This window comes from Ursus arctos, unplaced genomic scaffold (assembly GCF_023065955.2).
Source record: "Ursus arctos isolate Adak ecotype North America unplaced genomic scaffold, UrsArc2.0 scaffold_2, whole genome shotgun sequence".
In the NCBI taxonomy this organism is placed as follows: Eukaryota; Metazoa; Chordata; class Mammalia; order Carnivora; family Ursidae; genus Ursus; species Ursus arctos.
Window position 1 is genome coordinate 40,118,644 of NW_026622874.1, and position 19,160 is coordinate 40,137,803.

The window sequence follows — 19,160 nt, forward strand, 5'->3', positions numbered from 1 at the left end:
GGCAGAGGGAGAAGCAGACTCCCCGCTAAGCAGGGAGAGGAGGGGCTCGATCCCAGCATCCTGAGATCACCTGAGCTGAAGGCAGACACTTAACCGACTGAGCCACCCAGGGGCCCCTCCACAGGCATTTCTATCTCCCAGACGTGGCTGCTGCATTTCGCTTTCCAGACCCTCCCCTTTTTCCCTAAACCCTCTACCGCTTGGCTTCCATGACACGACTTTTTTTCATGTTCTCCCCCTCCTTCTTTGTCCTGCTCTTCCTTTGTCTGCTCCTGCAATGTCGGTGTTGGCTCAGGACTCCGTTCTCAGCCATGTTAACACCCTCTGCTCGAGCAACCTTGCCTCTCATCTCCCATTCGTTCCACTGGTGTGTTAGAGCGTATCCAAAGGGGTATCTTGCCCCTCAAGTGGATATCACCCGTATCTCAAGCCCCAAATGTCCCAAACTGAACTACCACCTTGTCTTTTCCCTTCCCACAACCTCTCCTCCCTCCGGTCTCCCCACTCTGGCAAAGGGCACCAGCCAGTCGCCCAGGCTAGAAACCCATCCTTCGCCCGGCCCCCACAGCCCGTCACCAAAGTCTTCCTCAGAGAGCGACTTTGCCTCATTAGTGTTCCCGAATCTATTTCTTCCCACCATCCCAACGGCTGTGGCCCTCATTGAGCCCTTATCTTCTCTCATTGGAGCTATTTTAATGGTTTCCTAACAGTTCTTCCTCCTAATCTGCGCGTCCTTAAGGCATTCTCCCCAGAACAGCCCAAGGGCTCTTCCTAAAACCTGATCATTCCACTCCCCGCTTGCACCCCTTCGAAGGCTCTCCATTTGCTTCCTTTACAAATCCTTCATCACCTGCCCCATCTTCCATTTAACCGCAGCCATTCATTGCCAGGTACTCAATACCTCCCTGATTGTGTTCGACATCTTCCTTCCCCTGGGCATGCCCTTCCCAACTCCCTTTCACTTTCTGCCTGTGGGACTCAACTCACCCCTCAGACTTTGCTCAGACATCATGCTCTCCAGGAAGATTTCTCTGAATCCCTGGATTGGACTAAGGGCTGCTTCTTTATGCTCCCAATAGTACCCTTTACATACCTCAAATATAGTCTTAAAGTAGCATATTCCAAATTAAATAGGTATGGATCTGTCACCCCCCGCACCACCACCATCAAGCTCCTTAAGTTCCAAAGTCACCTCATTTCCATTGAGAAACGCACTTGAACTGGGATGTAATGACAGCGCTTTCTGGTGGTAAGGGTTTTTAGACAGAAGACCAGTGATCAAGATGCAGCTGGTGCCCTTCCTTGGGTCCTAGAAACACGGGACTGGGTATCACCTCACTGGGCTGGGTTTGGCATCCAAAAAGGCAGGTGCGCGGACGGACAGGACCACCTGACAAAGTACCTTCCAGCTCTGGGCCTCCGATTCTAACCCATTGGTTTCCTTGAGTCAAATTTCTCAGAGGACTCCAAAGTCACATCCCAGAGCTAAGGAGCAGCCTTAGCCCTGGGAGGAAAGAGAAGAAAGGCCCATGCATGATCCAGCAGACCTGGCTCCTGAAGTTCTTCCAAAACTGGAATTCAGCTGAGGAAAGCCGAGCTACCCCTCGCTAACCACCGTCCCCAGGCGCCTGGCCAGGACTCCACCAGACTGCCTGTCAGACGTGCAGAGAAGGAGGGCCAGCCTGCTGACAGATCCCGTGCCCGGGGCCACACTGGCAGCTCTCCCTCCAACAGGCTCATGCTCTGCTCGCTCTGATGCTGCAGGATCCAAGGTGAGGAGGGGGACAAGCAGCAGCTCCCACAAGACCAGGAGAGCCACCCCCGAAGGTGGACTGAAGGTACAGAGAGGCAGCCAGGCGCAGGGGAAAATACAGAAGTCAGGAGCAACATTCCCAACAACCTGGAGCTAGAGCGAGCTGGCTTCCCCGAAGAACTCAAGCCCCAAATTTCAGTTTCTGGGACGGGTGGGGATACATAAAGTATTTTAGGAATCAAGAGTCTCATGTTTCCTGCCTCTCCCTCCCCTTCCCCAATTCAGCTCCCTCTCCACCAGCCTATGCTGGGTTGACAAATTAGAAATTGCTCTGTTCCCTTAGTCTCAAGGACTCCTAGAGATTCTGGAAAAAAATTCATGTAGGTCCCAGGAAAGAGGTGGGGTGGTGAGGGCCTGGGTCTGTGCAGCCCATCCAGGAAGAGAGAGCTGGGGCCAGTTCTACAGTGTCGCACAATTCCAGGGGGCAGCACACACTGGAGTCTATGGGAGGGCCCCCCTCTGACCACAGCAAAGAGAACCATGAGAATGGCACCCCCTGGAGCTGCACACCTTGGTGGCGCTGGCTGCATTCTCTTCTCAGGTCCTTCTTTCAGAGAGCAGGTGCAAATCGTCCGAGAGACCCCTTTGAACCAGGTTCCCTTTATCACCCGCAAGCACTCACCGTCTACACCTCCCCTCTTTCTCTGCTTCACCGTTTGAAGGGAAGATGCAAGCACTTCGCCTCTAACTACTTCAGCCGGAATGTCTAAAGAACTGGGACATTTTCCTATATAAACACGACGCCATTAGCACACCCACAACATTTAAGGTTGACACAGTAATATGATCTAATGCACAGTCCACATTAGAATGCTCGCAATTGTCATCTGGGAAGTTTTTCGAATGTACAGATTCCCAGCCCCTCTTCTGGAGGGTCTGACTCAGGAGGGTGAATCCCTGAACTCTGATCATTTCAAAGCCTCCCAAGCAATTCAGACACGCCACCAGGTTGGACCCTTCAGACCACAGTTTTGGAACTGCCAGGAAGATAAGAGGCAAGTGGGGGAAAGGGACCCCACCAAGCCCCAGGGAGCCAGCTGGTGACGGAAGAGGGCGTGTTTCTGGGTAAGCAGGTGGGTGCCAGGGTCTGAGCAGCACCAGGCACCGAATACTTCACAGGGCCACCAAAGGATGGCTGAAGGCCAGCGGGGGAGGCAACGGGGTCAGAGCAGAGCCACACAATGGTCTGGAGTCAAAGGGCGGAGAGAAAGGAGAGGACACTCCCATCAGTGAGCTGGCTCTGCTCAGTCCCTGTGCCAGAGAGGGTGGGGTCCCAGGGGCCAGCAGTGATCCCAGCTGTGGGCAGAGAGGGCTTCCTGCTGCCCGGCAGGAGGGCGCCTTTTCAGAACGGCTCTGCTCAGCCTGACAGGTCTGGGTCATCTCCTCCCACCCAGACCCGCAGAACTGAATCCTGATGGCCACCAAGTACCAGCCACATGGCAGGCGCCACGCTCCTCCTCGAAGCATTCAGATGACCACAGCACAGTTCCAGGGAGCTTACCATCCAGCCAAGGTGACAAGCATACCCATAAATAATTCAATCCCCCCCCTTCGGGCACAAAGCAGGGAAGTACCACATGTCTTGGCCCCTCTTCATTGGCAGGGAACATGGAGAGCTGTCAAACAAGATGGTCTCATGCCCCCAGCCTTGGGCAGCCCACCTTTTAGTAGTTTTTAATAAGGGAAGCGGAGTCAGTTCTAGGACTACCTAGGAAGGGACCTTCAGCACCTCCTCTCAGAACGAAATGGGTCAAGGAGTTAGAGACCATTCATTCAAACCCTTTGGCTTCCAGAATTTTGTCTTCAGAGGACCCCTGCCCCATTCCACTCCCCAACACCCACACTTACCCACACCCAAAATCCCACTGGCTTTGCAGCCAGGGACCCATCCCCCACTCCTTGCTCCATACACCTGCTGCCCCACCAACCCACCCACCGCACCCCGCCACCAGAGGCTCAGCTCTAGCAGGGAAGGTTAGCATGCCCTGTGTCAGGAAGCCAACGGGAAGGTGTATCTGAAAGGTCAACTCCCTGTCTCAAACAGATACCCATCTGACCCCGGCTTCAGCATTGAAAACCTATAGGTTGTGCACAGCTCTGCAAGCTTCTTTGATGTCAGGCCCATCGCTGAATCACATGCACCAACAAGGTCTTTTTCTTATCTATGTTCCCTCTCTGTGGCTATCACTTAGTTCCAAGTGTGGGAAGACAGAAAACAACTGTCTGTGCTTTCTTCCTACTCACCTAGTCCCTCTCTAGCATCTTCTTGGCCAAATTAAAGCAGTCCCATGTGGTTCAGTCTTTGCTACTGGAACTTAACTCTCCATATCTGGACTCCCTGGGCCTACCCTGGACATTCCACTCATTTGAAGCCCAAGTTGATATCAGAGTTAGTAGAGGGCTCTCTGGGTCCTAGGAGCTCAGAGACAGATGCTAGAAGCCTGTGTGACATGACTAGGTAGAGCTGGGTTCACATTCACAGCCCGAAAGTCCTCAATCCCAGCTCAGAAACCATGTGTGCAGTGGTTCTGTACACACACACACACACACACACACACACACACATACCCAGAAGCCCTGAAAATCACAAATCCTACCACAAACCCTGCAGATTCAGGACTTGAGTAAGAGGAAAGTCAGGGATGGAAGAGTTCAGGCAGCTCGTGGCTTCTTTCAAAACTTTCCTTCCTAGAGCTGGCGATGTAGATCAGACAGCGGGAGCTGGCAGTGAGCTGAGTGGAACCCCTGGCAAAGAGGGAAGAAAGGTCTTGGCAGCGTGTGGCTCTCTAATCCAGGAACCATGCCGGGAGCCAGAGCAGCCACATCGCCTCTCTGTCTGGTCTGTACTTCCTGCTCCGCACCCCCCCCACCTGCCCTGGGCCACAGCAGCCCATAGAACCAGCCCCTTCTAGTTCTGATCATCTGGGTTCCCTGCAAGCAGCATGGTGGTTAAGAATTACCCTTCCAGCTTCCTTGGCCCTCCAGAGAAAGGCAGTGGGACAGGATGGGGGTGGGGGAAGGGGCTCCCGGGATGACCTTCCCTTGCCAATCTTGGTCTCCAGCGGAGGGGATTCCTAAGGAAATCTCTTTACAGACAAATCTCTTTACACCAGCCCATCCTGTGTCAGAAAAATCACCCCAACATTTCCAAACACCAACATCTAAGAAATCTTAATCTCTCTGAGGGCATGGGAGACCCCATGAAGTATAAAGGAAGCCCCTCTGGGAGGAGGATGTAAGAAAGTGGGTGAAGTGGGGGATGGGCACACAGCAGCCCTCATAGCCTTTGCCTCCCTCCTCAGCTCTGCTACACAGCGCCATTGGCTTCTCGAAAACCGAGGCCTCCCGCAAGGCCTGTGCTGTGCCCTGTCACCACCAGCTCCATCTCCAGTCCAGCTTCCCCAGCTCGTGTCCTTTGGAATGCAGTTCCCCAGGATTCCTGTGTGGGCTGGGGAAACTCCCTGGAGGCGGCCAGCCCATTAAACAGAATCCAGAAAGCAGGTCACAGCTGTTCCCATCCAGCCATGGCACCAAAGGGAGAACAGAACATACCGGAGTTTCTGCTCTGCCTGGAGGACTCACGGAGGGAAGAGATGAGAGGCAGTGTGGGGCCAACTCACTGCTCCCGTGCTCGAGCCCCAAGTCCTCACGAGCCTCAAGGTCTCATGGGCTGGGTGGGGCTAACCCATCAGGGTCTGCAAAGAAGGACCGAGCAGCTCTTCAATCATGGCCCAAGCCCATGGCAAGGGGAGAGGGTGTATCTTGGGGTAACTGCAGACACACTGGACTAACTAGAGTGCACTGAATAATGCCAGTGGGACCTCCTCCCATCCTTGCTGGGGATCAGAGCTCTGAGTTTTAGGGAGCATTTCCAATGAATTCAATGCTAACATGCTTTGGTTGTTTTCTGGTAGCGACTTCTTAGACATCTGAAAGGCTCTCTCTCTTCTCCATGACAGGGTCCTCCTGTCTATTAGAGATGAGCAGACCGAAGCCCACTAGGGGTCAGTGACGCTGCCCTGGGTCTCACACTGGAGCTGCAGCAAAGTGGGGGAAGGGTCCACAGACCCGATGTGGGGAACAATCCTGACCCCAGCCCTGCGCTGTCCCCCAACAAGTGCACACCTGGCCCAGATGAGCCAGAAGCCCAGGCTCCGGATGAGAAGGACCTGGAAAACTGGTCCCCAGGACGACCCTCCAGAGTGCAGAAAGGGGGTGCTCATGCACCGCAGCTCCCATGTGGTGGTGCTGTCTGTGGGAAGGCTGGGGGCAACCGCCTGTGAGCCCGTCGGAGAGAGCCAGGGGGCAGGGACAGGCTGTGTGGGCAGAGGGCTGTCGGCAGCTGAGAGCCACCTGCGTGGTTTGGAGGAGGGCAAAAGCAAGTCAAGCAGAAAAAGGCTGAGGAGCTGAAGACCAGGCCCCACACCATGCCCCGGGCAAGCTCCCTGCCCCCTCCCAGTAGGAAGGCTCTGCACACTCCACGAGCCCTGCCCACTGTCCCTCTGCCGCCACAGTCCCTAAACCAGCAATCGAAACATGTGATCTGATAGTAAAGAGTGTCTTCCGTCAGCGCTAACTCCCCAGATCGAGAAAGTCCCTGATAGACTACAGTCATTCTCAGGGACCTGAAGCCCCAGTAATCGTACAAACTGCACATACACCCACACTTTCCTTAACGTACCCCACACCCTCACACCCTTCCCCGTGCACCCTCCACATCGCCCGAGACCTACCTCTTCCATCTCCTCCCTCCCCACCCTACACACACACACACACCTTCCCCCCCACACCCACATGCACCCCACACTCTCCATGCCTACTCCATACCCCGCACACTTCCCACAACCCCCACACCCAACACAATTACCTACATCTGCCCCTGCACACCCCCCTACATTCCCACCCCTCCACACACACACCCCCTCGACTGTGCTCACTCCCTCAGCAGCTCCCTGAGGAGAAAGGAGAGGAAGCTGGCTTTGACACCACGAGGTCACAATCTTAGTGTCCCTGGCAAAGACATCTGAGAAGAGTAAACAGAAGGTTAAACCCGGAAGAAAAAGGGAAACAGGACCTTTTGGCTCCAGGGTGCAGCTTTGGGCCTTCCCCGTCCACATTCCAATACACTGGAGGCAGGCCTGCAGGGCACCAGGGAGCCAGAATGCCAGGGAAGGGGCTGTCAAGCAGGCCTTTGCCCAAAGGCCACCTAGCTTCTAGCAGGCCTCAGGGTTGGTCAGTTATTTCCTAAGTCAGGGCACATTGCAGAGGCCCTGGGGTCCCCACAGACCAGGATGGGAAAGGCAAGGGGCGCCCCTTTCAACCAGCCCCCATCTTACAGCTCAGAAACACACACACACACACACACACACACACACACACACACACACACACAGAAAACACCACCGAACATCTGATACTAATTTACACCCGGGTGTTAGAGGCCAAGGTGTTAGTCCCGCCCAGGGACATTGGACATTTGCATTTAAAAAGCAGAGTCTGAGGAGAGGAGTACCCAACCCAACCCATTCTGGAAGTGGTAAGGGAAATTTCTAGTGGCCTGGAAGGAATGATCCATTAAAAGGTAGGCGGGGTGGATCTCTGGTGCTGGCCGTGCCTCTTCAAGGCTTCCCTGGTCTCAGCGCCTGAGGCCTAGGCATCTCTTGCCCCCGTCCAGAGCACATGTCCCTCTCAGTGCAGCCCAGCAGGCAGCTTGTCTCTAAGTCATTGACCCCTCCAATCGCAGGCCTTGGCTATTGTCAGCCAAGATTGAGCCAGGCGGCCACCGCCACCAGGCATTTCCCGGTACCCACAAATTTCCACTCCACTTTTCCTGGTAACAGGCAGAAGGATATTCTGCTCAGGTTCAGCCAAGGACACTGAACCTAGAGAAAGACCAAGGATTCCATTTTACCTGGGTCAAAGGAGAAACCCCATAAGGAATGCAGGCCTAAGAGGAAACTAAGGTTGAAACCTTCCCCAAGATGGCCTCTCAGTGTTTAGAATCCCCAGACCATAGGGAAAGGGAAACACAGATGGGGGCCTGGGGAGGAGGCAGCAGGCAGTGTCCCGTGGTACCAGATCCCATCGGATCCCAGCCAGGTCTCCCCACATCAGTCTGGTCACCCCTGTCCTGGTGGTAGGCTCCAGTGCCCTCAGTCAGACCCATCTGCACTGACAGCCTAGTAAAGACTCCCCATGCCCTATTTCCCCACCAGCTGACTCTCAGGGCCTCAAAAGTCCTGGGTGCAGCTGGAGCCTCCTTCCTCCTCCCTGCTTTCTCTCTCTCCTCTTCCCACTCTGACTCAAGAGCCTCAGAAGCCTTCCCTGGTCAGTCCTTCCAATTTCTCCTCACTTCTATCCTTCATGTCTCCTTAACACTCTGATGCTGTGTGACACAACAGATGGAAATGGTGACTCTGGTGTCTGGGACACAAGAACAGCACATCTGCCTTAAATGGCATTGAAACAATTTTCATCTGTGTGGAGGGGTCAAGAAGACTTATTCTCTAAGCAGGAAGTGACCTAGGGGGTGGGGGAGTAGGGCAAGGAATCATGGCAATTCTTTTTGGTATTGCATCTGATGCCTTTCTCCTACCTCCTATGCCCCACTCGGCCCAGGAAGGTCCCAAGGGAGACAGAGGTGTCCATAAGACAGAGCCCCAGTCTACACCGGCAGAGGGGTGGACCAGCTGCCGACCTGGCACAGGGTGGCACACCCCCATCCCACCATTCCCATCTTTATGGGGCTTTGCCCATGTGATCCTCACTCAGGGTCCAATGTCGGAGGCCATTCTCAGTAGGGATTAGCTGACATCGCTTGTAGCTGGGTAAGTGTAGCCAGGGTGTGACCGTGTGTACAGGCCTATCGGGGCTGACATTCCACAGGCACCTTACAGAAATACCACTCCGAAGTATGTAAACACCATTACAGTCTGTCAAGTTAGTTCCCCCAGGACAGTTCCGCTGTCATGACTGGAGTGGAGGTATCTTACTTTGTTTGGGTGAAAGGGAGAGAGGAGAAGGGGGGCAGGGCTGGGGGGAGAGGCTGGGGGAATATGAGCAGCACAGAAATAGAAGGAAAGAAGGAGATCTGTTGTTCCCCTCCGCGATTTTGTGCCAGGTATTGTCTTCTTTAATCCTCACAACAATCCTCCCACATGGATATTAATATCCTTATTTAATGGATGAGGGAAGTAGAAAACAGGAAGGGGACTGTGTAATTTACCCAAGGTCACACAACTAGTAGATGGTAGAATCAGGAATTCAATCGAAACTTGTTTGAGGCCAAAATTCATAGTGTTTTTCCCATCCCACAGAATGGGCCCCGGGTACATCCCATTTTACCGAAAGTGCAAGCTGACACTGGGGATTAATTACCCCAATACAATTCCGCACTCTCCCCCGACACCCCAAAACACTTCTTCACCTCCCAAGCCACTCAAAAGCAAGCAAATAATAAACAAGCAAAAACCAAAAGACAACCCACCATTTTGCAGATAAGAGGACCAATGACCAATTGTCCAAATGCGGGAAGAGGAGTGGGAGATAATAGGCTTTCAGTTATAGAATGAGTAAGTCATGGGAGTAGAGGGCACAGGGAATCTAGGCAATGGTATTGTACTTGCGTGGTGGGTGACAGATGGTAGCTACACTTGTGGTAAGCACAGCCTAACATATAGAAAAGTTGAATCCCTATGTTGTACACCTGAAACTAATGTCACATCATGTGTCACCTATACTCAAAAAAAAAAAAAAATTAAAAAGTGAGAGAGAAAGAGAGAGAACACCAATGACCAGAGGGCAGAAATGACTTGTCTGGAGTCACACAGCTAGTCAGTGGCAGAAATGGGACTAGAAACTAGAGGCAGGTCCCAGACTCCCACTCCAGTGCTCCTTCTAGACTGAGCCACAACAGTCTACCTCCAGGGAAGGAAATCCCCTGGAACAGGACTTCCTGTTCCAATCTCTCTGAAATTGGTCCATTCCTTTCCAAGCTTTGGATTACTTTCCTTGAGTGAAATAACCTACTGAAAGCACATATTAGGCACCAAAAATTATTATTCTTTCTCTTACCTGAACAAGTGAAACAGTCTTCTAACAAGGTCTGTCTCCTCGCTGACATCTAAAGCATCTGTGCTCCACTGCCAACCTTGCAGCAATGGCTCTGTTCGTGTCATCCTTCTGAGGAAAAGGTTTCTGTCTCTCCCCTTCGTTATCAGACATTCAAGCCTCCCCACACTGAGTCCCAGCCCAGTTCCCTGCATGTCCCCCAAATGTTGGTGGTTATTAATCATTCCCCAGGGCCACGACTTTTCTCACAAATCTTCAGTCATGCTACTGCCTTCTGGAATATTCTCTGCCTTGCCCTCTACAAGTGCCTGCTCTTATAGTTGAGCCTTCTCTCATCTCCTATGACTGAAAGTGACTTTTGCTCTCTTTTGAACATCTCGAAACATATACAGCATTTATATTGTTGCATTATGTCTACTACTGATTAGAATAAAAATAATTTTTATCCATGTAGGTGATTTATAGTTACAAAACACTTTCACAGACATAAGCCCATTCATCTAAGAATAAAAATGACCTCTTATTTATCTTTGCTTTCCCCACGATGCTCAGCAGTGTTTTACAACCAGGGACACAGCTGTTAAATATGGTCTTCAGAAGGTGGTCGGGCCAACCCAGAGGAGAACATTTAACCCCTCCCTGCTGTAGGATCAGAGATTCTGAATGAGGAAGGCAAAGCTGTAGTTGATTTTTCCAGGTTGATACCCCATAGCATTTATTAGACTCTCAGAGTCTAGAGGCCCCAAAATATTAAGCACCATGGTCCTGGCTTCTATACCTCTCTGAAATGCTGCCTGCGATTACACCAGCTCTTGGAGCAGCTGTGCGGCAACTGCCTCAGAGAGCTGAGAGGATTACCCCACTCCACAGCGGGGTACTTGCAGTTTCTGGAGTACAATATGGTTACTTCAAGGTCATGGACCATACCGAATTTAAGTTTGCATCCCTATAACAAAATTGTAACAACCACCATTTATTAAGCCCTTCCGAGGTATCAGGCAGTGTTCTAGATAGTTCCTTAATGAACTCATTTCATTTTTACCACAGCCTTTTTTCCCCCTGCTACTATTATGTTCCCCGCGTTACAAATGAGGAAACAGAAGCACAGAGAAATTAAGTAACTTTCCCAAGATCAAACAACCAGTACGTGGGAGAGCCAGGCTTTGAACCCACAGAATCTGGCTCCAAAGCCACACTCTTGACTATATACTGAATTTATACCGCCTTTCAGTTGATGAATCAATGAATATTAAGAATGAAGGAACAGAGGCACTGAAGATGTTTTTTGTTGGAGGAAGATAACCAACCATTAATTAACTCACTTTTTGCCTCTACCCTATGTTACCTGTAGGACTATCCCAAGAGTCTTTTTCAAACTTTCCCTAAGTTCAGCCAGGGTTTGTCTATGAGGAATTCCCTGATCTACCAGTATAGAATCCCTACCAGCAAAATAAAGCAGCTTGATTTAATTTATTCTTAGCGAACGAAGTTCTCCCAGAACACAAACTCCAGAACGACAGGGACTGTTTTCTTCACTCCTGTGCACTGGGGAGAGCATCAGGTACATCGAGAATAAACGATAAAATGCAAACTCCTTCAATGGCTCTGGCCAGAATACTACTTTCACCTCACCTGCTTTGCCTTTCACTTCGTCCCCAGCCCAATTTCTACTCATTGTTCTGATCTCGGCTAACGCTGAATTTCTTCCAGGAAGTCTGACCACCCCACATGCCCCACTTATAAGTTTCCAAAGCATCCCATACACCCCCACCCACACACTCACCCCACAGCCTATTTACTTGTCTGTATTCCCCACTCGACTGTAAGTTCTGGAAGGCTCTCTGTCCTCATCACTGAAAGCACTGAAAGTCATTAGTAAGCCCTCAAAAACATCTGTTGAATGAATGAATGAGTTCTTTTTAAACATTATCTGAAAGACTTATCTCCCTTTGTGACCATAGCTTCTTCCACAGACGACTTTGAGAACAACCCTTTCTGTTGTCAACAGACTCTTGGGGAAACCCCATCTCATTCAGAACTTGGGCCTCATCCACACTTTTCTCTCAGAGGTCCCTTACAGGGGAGCACCGAAGGAAGAAACGCGGGTGCTGGACGTTATCCTGACCTGGATTCAAACTTCGGTTCTTCTGTAATTATCTTCGGCATGTTTCTTCATCTTTGTTTGAATCAAACCTAATCGAAATCTCAGCTCTCCCACTGATAAAGGGGGAAGACACAGTTTCATCATTACAGTTTCCTCCAAGGTTAGGGGAAGGTGAAAGTAATGTCTGAAAGGTCACAGTGGACAACACCTGAGACTAATATAATACTGTATGTTAACTAACTGGAATTAAAATAAAAACCTAAGGGGGAAAAAAAGAACAAAACCTAAAAAGAAAAAGAGAGAAGAAAGAAACGAAAAAGCTCCCAGTGGACAGACCCTCCATGCTGCTGGCTATCCTTCATCACACGCCCTTGCCTTTCTTGGTACTTCACCTTTCGCTCAGGAGGCTCCTCTTCGCCTTGTGTGCCAGAACCATATGCAACAGTGTCATCACAATTGCACTTCAGAAGATTTGCCAACCCTCTGGAACCACTCTACCTTTCAAAGTCTCTTGTCAGGGAATTATATCTATCCTTTCTATTAAAAAAAAAAAAAATCTGCCTTCTCGGAGTCTAGAGTGGAAACGTGAAATCCTGGCCCTAATATTTTGGAGGTGAATAATATAGATGTGTTCTCCCAGCTTCCCATAATACCCAATTTGCAAACAATCTCTCCTCTTTGGGTCAGAATTAAACACACTCTAATGGTGCTCCTTATCAGTTTAACCTCCTTGGTTCACTCTTAGGAAGACAGAATGGCATGGAGAATCAGGAACATGGTGGACGCTCTGCTTCCAGCAAAGACAGGCTCTCCAGAGATGTCTCAACAGTGGAAGAGCCCCATCATTACACTCACCTGCGTTCTGGATTCCTCTGAGACCTGAGACAAGAAAGGCTCCTACCGATCTCTTCCTCCTAGCAAGGCATGCTGTAGCATTTCCTCAAAATGCAATCTTCTTGGTTCTTTCCTCTTTTCTCCTCACCCTATGTCTTCTGGTTTGCTGCCAAGGGTACCAACTACACTAAGATAGAAAGAAGAACTTGGCTGGAGAGGATGCCTCCACGCAAGCTTATTCCTGGTGGGCCTGGGCTTAGCCAGGCATGGGGCATGGGCAACCAGCCATGTTGAGTAGAGCAGCTCTCATTCCTGACACCCACCTCCATTCGGAGAGGAGACAGGGAGAGGGGATGAAGTAGAATCCAGACTCTGGGACAGGACCCTCAGGAGCAGAGACTTAGGACACACAAAGCATGGTAGGAAGAAATGCTGAGAAGGAAAGAAAGCACGGCTGCCCAGGGGATCGATCTCACAGCGACGAGGGTTGGTTGGCTGGAGAGAGAGAAAGGTGTAGGAAGAAGAGAACTGAACAGTGTTTTCAGGAAGAAATAGAGGCAGGAGTGATAAAGTGTAGGTGAAAGAAAAATATTTTCTGAAGAGGCAGATGATCTCTGGCTCCTCTTGGAAATACGACGGAGCCTCAGCTGGGTGAGACTTCCCGCGGGAAGTATTCCAAAAGAGGAAGGAGTGAATTGCTAGACTCCTTCAGGCACAGGTTCTGTGTTCTGCCTCAGGAATACTAAGAACCTCTTTCCTCTTCCTTCTCCTGACCTGGAGGGCCTCCGCCCCGAAGCACAAACCGTGTCTTCCGTGTCCTTCATGTCTTTAGCCAACATAGAAATTTGGGGTGAGTGAATGCCATCACCCGTGCTCTGAAAGAATTCCCCAACGATGGGGTCACTGGCAGGGTCTGTGCACGATTCTGACGTGCCAAAGATAGGTCCTGTCACTGGTCATATTGTCATCTAGGGGGCAAGGGTAAAGTCCCAACACCGCTAGTCACTGTGTGACCTTGGCAGAGTCACTTCTCAGGGAAATGCTCCCCAAAGTCCTCTCCTGTTCTAAAGCCTTATGTGGTCATAGAATATGCAAGAAAAACAGTCTCCTACGTTTCATTTTATAAAACAGACACGAAATAAAGCAGATAGAAATACTAAACCAAAAGATTTGCTTCAATTTCCCAGAGGAGCCCAAGTCCCAAACCTATTAATGTTGACCAGAAGGTAGCAAAATTACTTGATTCGATTACCCCCAGTCTTCTCCTTACACTGAGGTAGGGATATGAACGGGAAAGCAGAGGAAGGCCGGTAAGGCAGGAACCCAAGGAATTCACATACATGTGCCTTGACCCCCCCCCCAAATACCTGGGAATTAAGGATGTGTTATCGGGGGGCCCTGCCCTTGAGAACTTTATTATCTAAGGAATGTCCCAGTCTGGTGACTTGTCATGGGTGTTCAAGTCAGGGAATCCAGTATGAATGAATTCTATAACTCTGCTACCGCTTTCCATTCTCCCAAGACCCGATATCATCCTTATAGTGGCACTGAGGTTATGAGCACAGGGTCTGGAGTGAAACAGCCTGCTTTAAATCCCTCCTCTGTCATTTACTAGCTGACTGACATCAGTAAATGTTAGCTATTATATTATTTGCCAGCTCAGCACTACCCTGTTTATGGACAGTAGCCTGCCTTTGGGGGGTACTTGTTTTCCGACTTCTATACAGATATCATTAAGCAGTGTCTCCTTCTCTCCTAGCTCCCATCCTGCCAACTCTTTTAACACACACACCACCCCCCGCAAAAAACAGAAGTCACCCAAGAAATAGGTACCTTGGTATTGGCACATCACGCTTCCCTTGTCCTATGTTCCAGAACATTCTCTATTCCGTCCCTTTCTCCCACCCCTTTCCCAACCCCCACCAGCTCTCCCTCCCTTGTTGTTACCAAGGCTAAACTCAGGGTGAGTAACACACGTTGGTATAGTACTCTGCAGTTTCCAGAGTGCTTTCACACACACGATTTTACTCAGTTCATGGTAAGCAGTGTATTTCATCCTTAAAGCAATCTTGCGAGCCAAGGGTATTTCCCCCCCATTTTACAGATATGCAAACTAAGTCCTAGGTTCATAAGCTGTCTATGCTCACACAGCTGGAAATCAGTCACACCGGGACTCAAAGCCAAGCCTCCTGACCCCAAATCCACCCACTATTTTCTCTACTACTCCGCATTATCACGTCCAAGTTCACATCGTGGGAGCATGAGGAGCCTGAAGTTTACGGCCAGCCACAAACCCTTCAAAGGGAACACAGTTCTCTCATTTTTCTCCCTGCTGGCTGTGGCAGGGCTTGTCCAGGCTGAAGGACCATACACACGAGGTACCTGCAAAGTGTCAGGCCAGGTGCGGTGAGGAACCGGAGAGGGGACCCAAGGCCCACAAGGCTGTGCGGTGTCTGCTAGAGGGCCACTAGGTCATGGCAAAGACCAAAAGCATTCCAGGTCACTGGGCCATGCCATAGGAGCACCCCAGAGAAAATCCTGAGGCCCCAGATTCACTAAACCTTCCTCAACCCCGCACACCGTGAGCCTCCCTCACTGATGTGTCCAGGGACAGGAAAATGCACAAGCTCCCTTCTGGCCAGGGCTGAGAGCTTGATCAAATTCAGACACACACACACACCCATGCACACTCAGCAGTAAACTCAGAGCCATGGAAATCAAACCTTGATTTCCCAAAGGCCAAAGGAGAAGCAGCCACAGCCTCAGCCCAGGGCTCCGGCTCACAGCCACCAGCTCCTCAGATGCTAGATGCCAGGCAGAACTATAAAATGTGCCTCTACTTAATTTTTCCATGGACACAACCCCAGATGGGACTGCCAGGCTCTGGAGCAGATGCAGTTCTGAAGCCTCATAACCTCTCTGCTGTAGGATGCACAGCTGGACTTGGGGAAGGAGGAATATTTGGGGATCAGGTTTGCCACCCCCCTGGAACGTTTCTCTCCCAGTATCTTTCCAAGGCCCCGTGTGGCAGGGGAGTAAGTTTTCATTCAGCAACTGATACAGGGTTGGAATTCAGTGCAAATTGCTTACATCTGCTTGGCCACATCCCAGACAGTCAGGTAGTTTGGAGAGAGAAGGAGGGGCAGTGTTGGCCCCTTTCTGGAAGCCCGGATAGCTGTCTGCTCAGGAATCTGGTGCCATGCTGGGACCAGCCAGCCCAGGGTACAAAATTCCCCAAGGGAATTGAGGGGGAGAAACAAACACACACACACACACACACACCAGGGCAGGAGACAATGGAGATTCCATCCCAGGCATGGCTGGTGGGACTGGGACAGGGAAGCCACAAAGACCCCGCAAGGGGGTGAGGACGGAGGCAGAGAAGGTTGGCCTGAAGGAGCAGGAGCAATGGCAGATTCCTCACACAGCACACCCCTCAGCCAACCAGGGTGTGTGCACTAACCTACCTCATATATTTGGTAATCTCTTCTCACAGCCCAGGAGCTTGCCAAGCCCCTTGGCTCCCCACCCTACCCCACCCCAGCTTGGCAGCGTCCCCTGGGCTTCCTGCTGCTGCGATTGCTCCCCAACATCAAAGCCGCCGCTGTCGGGAGCAGAACGCGAGAGACAAGTACCAGCCAGGAGAGCAGCGCCTCCCCGAAGGGCCCGGAAACTCAGGCCTGAGGGTCCCTCTCTCCCCCTCAAGCTTCTCCTGGTGCTGCGGTACCTTATAAGGCAGAAGCCAAGTCTGCCCTCCGTCTGGCTAAAAAAAAAAAAAATGTATATATTCCCCAGGCTAGATGCTGACTTTTCACCCACTGCAAGAGAAAGCACCCCCCACCCCCCACTCCGGGGCAGGTTTTGCTTTTTATTTCTTATCTCAAACCCCCAACCAGGGGTTGGTTCCGATCGCCTTGCAGCTGGGAGCCAGGAAGTGTGTTGAGAGGGAAAGGAGCGGGAAGGGGGTGCCCGGGGGCCCGAGACGCCCCGAAACTGCTGGGGCGGGGTGGCGGCGGGAGTCGGCAACCTGCAGGGCGCCGCGGACTGGAGCCCTCGCTGCCACCGCGTCCGCGGCTCGGCCGGCCGCCGGGAACCCGCGGCTCCTTCCATTGTTGCACCTCGGCTGTTGCCATGTTGGAGGGAGAGCCCGTTGACCTCCGCTCCCTCCAGTCGGCGGGCCATCTGCAGACCCCGGGGCGGGCGCTCGCGGCCCGGGCCGCGTCCTACCTGTGCTCGCTGCGGGCTTCCCTGCGAGACCCGACGTGGCGTGTGCTCCGCGACGCGGGCTGCCGGCTCCGCAGCCCCAGGCGTCCCCGGCACCCGGGCGCGCCGGCCGCGCACCGCCCGCTCCCAGGCCGCTCCCCTCTCCGCGCCGCACGCCGCGAGCGCCGGCCCTGGGCCCCCACCCCGGGGCGGCGGGGAAGGCAGGAAAGGGCGCGGGACCGGCTCCCGGGGGCGCGGGGGAGCCCTCCGGGCCACGAGCGTGCGCGAGCCCGCAGAGTCAGGCCACCCCGGGTGAGACAATAGCGGGAGCAGCGGGCGGGAGCGGAGAAGCCATCTCCCGGACACCCGGCGCACTGCACGGCGACGCGAGGCGCGGCCAGCCCCGGCCTGGACAGGCAGCCACCCGGCCGCCCGCTCCAGCCCGCAGCGCCCAGTCGGCGGCGAGCGCGAGGGCGGGGCGGGCCCCGGAACCCCGACCGCCCTCCACCTCTCCCTCCCGCCGCCCGCCTCCCGCCTCCCTCCCTCCGCCGCCGCTCGCTCGCTCCCTCCCCCTCCCCGCAGGGGCGCGGGGGAGAGCGGTGCGCGGGCGTCCGATTGTGCTCGGGAACAGGCAGCCGGCGCTGCCGCTTCCCACTTGGGTGAGGTTTCTGCAGATGGTCGTTACTTTTCCCTGCGGGAACCCCTTTGCTCGGTGTCAGATGAATGCCAGCTCGTTCTGCTGAGAAGGAACCACTGACGGTTCGAGGACTTTCCCCCTGCGTTATTAGGATTGCGACGCCGGCAAAAGCCCCTACCTTGAGGGCGGAGGTGGGGTAGGGGGGGAAGCTGTCTCGGCGCTGAGCACTCAACCGTGTTGGTGTTTCTGTCCGCCCGAGTGCCTCGTCCGACCTGAACCCCAGAGAATAGCAATCCTGAGGGGGAGGGGTGGTAGAGGGTCCTCCAAGCCAACTATGGTAGGGAAAAAACCCACTTCGTTCATTCAGTAGGTTATGTTTAAGATTTTTGACTCTAAGTGCTTTTTTTGACCAGCGGTCTCTAGAAGAATTTTCCTAAAGGCTCCACCCCCCCCAAAAAAAACAACCACCAAGAATTGGCCAGCCCCTCATTAGCATTTGCTTTGCATAGTAACTAAAATCTCTGGTCTCAAAGTACAATTTCCTCAAAACTTGAATTTGTTCTCCCCCCAGGGCCCTCCTTCCTTTCTGCGGGTCTGTGAGGGTCAACACTCGGTTCCCAGCCTCCCTGCCCTGCAATTCCTCTTCAGGTATCGGGGTCTCCAGGCTCGCAGCCTCCGTCCGAAGCCTGGGACTCCCCAGCCAGGGTTCCCATCGAAACGTCTGCCAACCTACCCCTTTCCTGGTCTCAAGAAAATGTTTGTTAAAATGCTACTATTTCAGTCTGTTTAGGGTTTACTAGAGTTAAAAAATGTCAGAGAGGCCTTTTTAATAAGATATGGGACCTCTACAATTTACTCATTAATACAAAATTGTGCAAAAAGCCAACACACTTCCTAGATTTATAAAGTTATAGAATTTGCAGAGACTCCAAAGCTCAGTAAAAGGATATTTATTAGGAAGGAAATTTGACTAACCTGAAGAAGTCCTACAGGGGGAGAAAGCAATATAAAAAACAAGTTCCCAATTCAGAAGGATTTCTTGGGATATTGTTTTGTTCTCGTATAAGATGAAATCTGAGTGACTGTGAAGGACCCCTAATTGCAGGCACCCCTGAGTGAGACAATAGGAGGAGAAGCTCATGAGAGGGGAGACCCAAGCCTGTGTTTCTTCTCTCTGCCCTCTGCCATGTGACCTTGGGTAGCATCAGTAATAATATCAACTTCAATTACTGCTCGGCGCTCTTGTGAAGAGCAAATGAGAGAATGTACGTGGACCATTCTGATGACTCTGGACAGAATGCTCTGTACATGGTTGATAATGGAGACGTGATCCTATTTCTAATCCTCGAGAGCCACAGGAGATAAAAACACGCATTTGTTCGCTCACTCGCCACTTGTTCACAGTACAAATGTTTGTGTCCTTTACTGGGGGCCTGTCATCAGGCTAAGCTCAGAGGCCTGAGAGAACAGAGTGGCCTGGGGGCCCTCAGTATGTCTGT

The 19,160-nt window shown here is 52.2% G+C and overlaps 1 protein-coding gene across 1 annotated transcript in view; it reads right to left on the reverse strand.

Annotated features, from left to right (window-relative positions):
• Positions 1-17,464, reverse strand: part of PIK3C2B (phosphatidylinositol-4-phosphate 3-kinase catalytic subunit type 2 beta) — a 63,609-nt gene extending 46,145 nt beyond the window's left edge. The window contains exon 1 of the mRNA XM_026480550.4: positions 17,049-17,464. The gene's annotated coding sequence lies outside the window, so the exon portion shown is untranslated. The remainder of the gene's footprint in view (positions 1-17,048) is intronic.
• Positions 17,465-19,160: the final 1,696 nt, after the last annotated feature.